This window comes from Ciconia boyciana, chromosome 8, assembly GCF_034638445.1.
Source record: "Ciconia boyciana chromosome 8, ASM3463844v1, whole genome shotgun sequence".
Lineage (NCBI taxonomy): Eukaryota > Metazoa > Chordata > Aves > Ciconiiformes > Ciconiidae > Ciconia > Ciconia boyciana.
The window spans coordinates 64,786,315-64,792,343 of NC_132941.1; positions in this window are offsets into that span (position 1 = coordinate 64,786,315).

Consider the following 6,029-nt stretch of genomic DNA (forward strand, 5'->3'; position numbering starts at 1 on the left):
CACCTTACGAGATTAAAAAACCCCGCAACACCTGAGTGTTGCAGACACTGCTGTAGGTTTAAATCCCTAAGCTATGCTGTTGTTTGAAAGTTGTACTAAAAGGAAGATTTTTATTGTTAGCGTTGATGTTGTATCGTTTCTTACCCTGTTTTTCTTAGCATCTGACATTCTAACGGAAAAGAGGGTCATTGTTGTCTACTAGCTGATTTTTTTGCAGAAGATGGCTAGATCTCAGCAGAGAAAAAGGAAGAATTAGCGATGCACAGCAATAAATGACAACATGCGGAGAAAATGAAATGCTGAATATGATATCAAGGTAAATGGGTTGGAGGGCGCTGCTGTGCCATGCTTACGTATGTGCCATTGTGTTAATCTATGTATCTTATGTTGCAGAGAATATTTCTATTTGGAGTACTCTCATTTTCCTTGGCATTCAACTCCTCAAGGAATCATTTATGCACTTGTGGTATCCTGTTCACTATTTGATCCATCTGAATGAAGGTTTCTGCTCAGAACTTGGTGCTGCTGCTCAGCTGCTGCTCAGCTTTCACATTTACATTTCACTGAGCCAAAGGAGTTTTTTCCTACTGCGTGCCCTGATTGCATAAATACAGCAAGCTCTCCTTATTTTGGCTTGGTAGCCTTCACCATGAAATGTGGCTATGAAGAGGAAATACAGTAACGCTTTAACCTCTTGAGGCTTTTGATGTAAGTACCCTTCTTCCACGTGAGCCCCACAGGCCTGCTGGTTTTTGAGCTCACATCTGTAAATTTTCTCCTCTGTTCTCATATAAGAGAAGCAAGTGCCCATAAGTGGCTGTACCTCTCTTATCTTTTCGGTCTTTAATGTCATTCTGTACTTATTCAAGGCAGGAATTTCTGGCCTGATGAGAAATCAAAGTCTTAAGGCAGAGGCCAAGCCTGTTTTTCCAGAACAACAGAAAACAGTGCTGAAGGCTATTGCTCTGTGAGGAAACACTCTATTTTTAATTGCATAACATGCAGCTGTTCCTTAAAATTATAATGGGTCACACCGTCTTCTCTAGTTTAGATAGTTAAGCATTCAGTGGTGAAGCGTCCTCCGTACCAAAGGAGAACTAAGCCTTGTGCAGGTACATTGAGGTATGCTGGCAGAGGAAGAATGCTGGGGAAGTAGTTGCATTGTTTTTCGTTTCAGCCCTGCTGCTACAGCATTAAAACACGGCATGTTGGCAACCTGGGCTGGTGAACTGCTGCATATAATTTTGAATATCAAGGTATCGATTGTACATTGAGCATAAAAACCAGCTGTGATTAATCAGTCAGATGCCTGAGCAGCTCTGGTGCGATGGGTTAAAGCATAGAGGGTACTTGAGTGCTTTGCAATTTACATGAGAGTTCCTGAACTCTTAGCTGCCAATAAGATATAAGAGCGTGTTGGCCTTTTTTTGCATAGCGAATAGATTGTCAGCGAGATGAGCAAACCAGTGTATTCACGGAGTGGCCTTCTAGGGTGTGCAAAAAAGACATTGTACATAAGCCTGCATATGGAGATACATCCAGTGCACAGGAAGATAAAGAACAGAAACTTTCCGATGCAATAGATACTTCACAGCAATGTCAGAATATGTTCAGTCTCAACTGCATTTTGTCTAAGCCTGCACTGGCACTCAGCTTTTCAGACAGATAGATGAGAAATGGCTATACTGCTCTTGATGAGCTATAACTACCGGATTTGATGTTTCCCTTCAGAGGGAACTTGTAATCAACTCCCTGTTATTGGGGTAGTGGAAGTTGGGGGTATTTTAGGTAATGGAAAAAAATGAGGTAGTTTGGACTCTGAAGCCTGCTTAGTCACAGCTGGCTCTTGCATCTCCTAGTGCTTTTTAGGTGGTGCTGAGAGCTGAGCTGGCTCTCTGCATTCATTCTCCAATCTGCAGACTTACAGTCAGAAGTTTTAAGTGTTGTGGTGATACATATCTGACCAATTCAGCTGCAGTTAGCACACGTCTGCTGATGAGTTTAGGGCTAATGAACCGTGCTAGAATCCAGCCTGTCACTGTGCGGAGCTTAACAGCACAGTGATGTGGTGTCTGAGTTTGCTCTGCATGCGGGATACTCGGGATTATCAGTTGGAGCTCCAATCCACAAGAAAGTAACTGCTCTGTGTTTGTTTTCTGTTGAGCAGCTAATGCCCGCTTTAACTAAAAGGACTTTAAATACTTAAGTAACGACTAAAAAATAGTCCATAAATAACAGCTGGCTGTGTTTGCTGAGATACCAGAGAAGACAATGTCTCTCTCAATAAAATAGGTCCTAATGGCCTATTTAGACAGTCCAAGAAATTCCCTCCAGAAGATAACTGTTGGTTTTGTTCTCCTACTCTAAAAAACAACCTAGTCCTAATTGACACTAATAGAAAGAGCGCCATACTCTTTTCAGGCTTATCTGTTTCAGAACAAATTTAAGACAATGTCTGTTACTGTCTCATGTCACAGAACCAGTGATTCTACATGTTACACTAAAGGCTTTAAAGAGGATTGTAAACTGAAGTGTTTTATAGGCCTGATTTGGCTAGGAAACTGAAAAATATTTTGTTTTTTGAATAGGATTTGAAGATCAGCAGTCTATGCACTTCATTCTCAGAAGGAACAGAAACAGTGGTTTGGAGTAAATCACATCTATTTAACACAGAGGGGAAAAAAAGAAAAAAGGGGGAAAAAAGGTAAAAAATTGACCCAAGCAATATAAATTACATGAGAAGTGTTTTTTGTTTGGGGCTTTTTTTTGTTGTTGTTGTTTGTTTCAGTTTTTTTAAACTGTTTCCCAGTCATGGCCTCCTTAAAACCTTAGCCCTAGAATCTCAGAGGAAAGCAAAGTTCTACCATCTCATCTAAAATGAAAATGGTCTCCCCTGCGTAAGCACATATGTGAACTATATGGCATGGTTGGGAAATAAAGGTAAGCATTGAGGAATATTTTTCTGATACTAATGAGTTGTTTTTCTCCAGCGACTCTGTTTGATAGGTCATTTTTTGTGTTTGATCCTAGTCTGAAATCTAACAGGGGGCCAGATCAGATGAAATGACTGTGAATTCTCCTCCATGGCTGATGTTTCTCCCCTTCCAGCCAAAACTGTCTTTCGGGAATTGTCTACTTTTCTCGTTCCGACTTTTACAGGCTGCCCACTATCACGTGTATTTGGTCTAAAGACTAATAAGGAATACTAGTTGCAGTCTTCTCTAAGGTAGGCAGTAGAGTCTCTCCTTAAGGAGTGTACCCCCATTGCTCTTCTAGAAAGAGGAGAGATCTCTAAAGTTAGATCATGATGTAAGACTAACTTCTTTGTTTGTAATGCTAGGAACACACATATCCTATGATCATCTGTGGAAGTCCAGGTCTGTTTCATGAAGGGATGAACAAGATAGGATGGGAAGTCCCTAATGTAAAAAATGTTAATCTATGGAAGTCTTTTAGTAAGTGATGTTGTTCTATCAGTTGTGGAAATGTTCTTGGCAAACCAGGAAAAATAGCAGGAGAATAAGATAACTGGCTGACGTATTTTATTGTACAAGTCTGTATTTGATTGTGAGAGTACTATGCACATACAGCCTAGTGCTTTGCTTGCTATTCAGAACATTTCCAAAGTAGATTTCCTTAGTGCTCTTTTGTAGAACTGACGTTTTACATGTATTCACGTTGATGCAAATTCTATGAAGTTGTATTGTGTTGGCAACTACATTTCCACTCAAAAAATTTGAAATTGCAAGTCTACCTTAAATGCACCTTCAAAGTTTTGTTGATGAACCTCCCAGGAAGAATTGAGACAAAGCTTTTAACTGAGGGGTTAGCCAAAGAAACAAGTCTTCTCTTTCCTTTAGAAAATTGCTTCCCTAGAAAACATTTTCCCTAGAAAATTTTCAAATTACCTCATATCTCTGTGTTCTGTAGTGACGCTTCATCATTGTTGGTAGTGTGCCAACAGAAATTTTTTAAAAAAGGAAACATACTAGAAAAAGTTCACTGCTAACTTTTCTGCATCGTCAATCTCTCTGATTTTTAATTTGGGCAGACTACTTTCTTATAATGAAATAAAGAATGGAACATAAAATGAAGTCAGGAGTGGAGGTTATTATGCTCTTACTGAAGAACTCAAAGGTGGTAGCTTTTCTGGGCATTTCTTTTGTATCTCTGAAGGATGTTGTCAGTATAAGTTAAAGCTACTTCACTGCAGTAAAGTATATTTCTGAAGCTGGGTGATTAAGAAAAAAGGAGTTTAAGATTGGCGATTACCTGCCATTCTCCATCCTCATTGTGAGAATTTTGAAAGATCAAAGCAACCATCTTCACTCTCCTACATACTCACTATCTATCTTATTCATGTTCTTTTTAATGGAAATAGTGAACTATTCTGGCATGACTGGTATTTAACTATGTTTGATTTCATCATTAGATGCCATGTACTTAATTGGTGCTACAGATCATTAGAATGCTCTTTTTGAATGGAGGACGTGGGATCGCTGCAGTAGAATTCAGTCATCCATCCCAAACCCAACGTTAGCCTCAAATCCCTTAAAACCTTTCTGTTTTCTATGTGTATGTAAAGTATGATTATCAAAGTTATATATTTAATACAAATATTTATTCCAACGTAGAAAGAAGTTCAGATTCTGCCTTGCTGATATATAGAGAACGTTTCCTTCACAGTATGTTAATTATATATTTATAGTTAGTTAAGTAATAGGCCAGTTATCAGAGGGAGGAAAGGTTGCTTTCTGGCCAAATTCTGCCTGGAAGTGTCCAGGGACCAGCAGCACTTCTCAAGTCAGATAGGAGCACTCTACAACCTGTGGGAGAAGCGTTAGAACCTGGTATCTAGACTGAGTGTTGAGTTTAAGAGTCTTAAGGAGTTCTTGGAGGATTGCTTTGAGTTGATGTGTACGTGACCTTAGGGAGAAAATAGTTAAATAAGGGTTTACGTTCCCATGCAAGATCCCTTAATACTCAACATTAAACACAAATTTAGATAGATTATATCTGTGGATTAGATTCCAAGGTATAAGCTATTTAAATATTTTAGCTGTTTTCTAGCTGAATGCAACGCAGGGAGAAAACCTTCACTTTTTAGAGCTGAGTTACAGTACAAGTAATAGTAACCATTGTTTTCTGTTACTTCAGCTGACCTGTTTCTAAACATACTAATTGTGTAATTAGTATTTGAGATACATTTAATATCTGTGTGGCAGTGAACTCATTTACTACCTTTACCGTAATGTTTGATTGGGGTTAAGAATGAGTAAAGAAAAACTGGTATTCCATTCCTAACTGAATGGTGACCCATGGACCAAGACTGCTATACCCGTCTCCGGGCTGCTAGCATTCCAGTACATGCTCAAGGATACTAAGAGGTAACACAACATTGCTTCACTGATTTGCACGGGACAGTTTGGGAGCTGGTAATGGAAAAAGTCAGTTTTGGAGAACCATCTTGCAATGACAAATATTAGCTGTAGCATCATAGTAATTCAGGTGGACAGAGAGGAAATGCCTTCATCTCATGAGCCTCACGGTCAGTTTGTAACAAGGGAAAATACAAACCCTAGAATTATTTTCTGTAAGAAAGCACACAAAAATTACCTTGCAATTTGTTTTTGAGTATAGATAAGTGTCTCAAATTAACTTAATCTTTCCTCAAACACTTTACGGGCAAATACGTATGTGTGAATATGTGGTTGTCATCCCATGCTGTGTGTCATTTGCTGTCTCTTGAATCTACAAATATACTCAGTTCCTTTCAGGAAACTGTTGCTATTTCCAAAATATATACCCTCTGTCCATTATAAATGCTGCTAACGGCCAGATATTTTTGCCTAGTCAGGAAACTGTATGCCTAGTTTAAAAAACCCTGTAGAGCTGCAAAACAGCTGACAAAATAATTCCCAAACTATCATACTTCTGTTTCACTCTTTCTCTTTTAAATTGGTTTCTGGTAGACTTTTTGCTTTTTGTGAAAGACCCTCTTTTATCATCCCAACAAAAAATGAAATCAA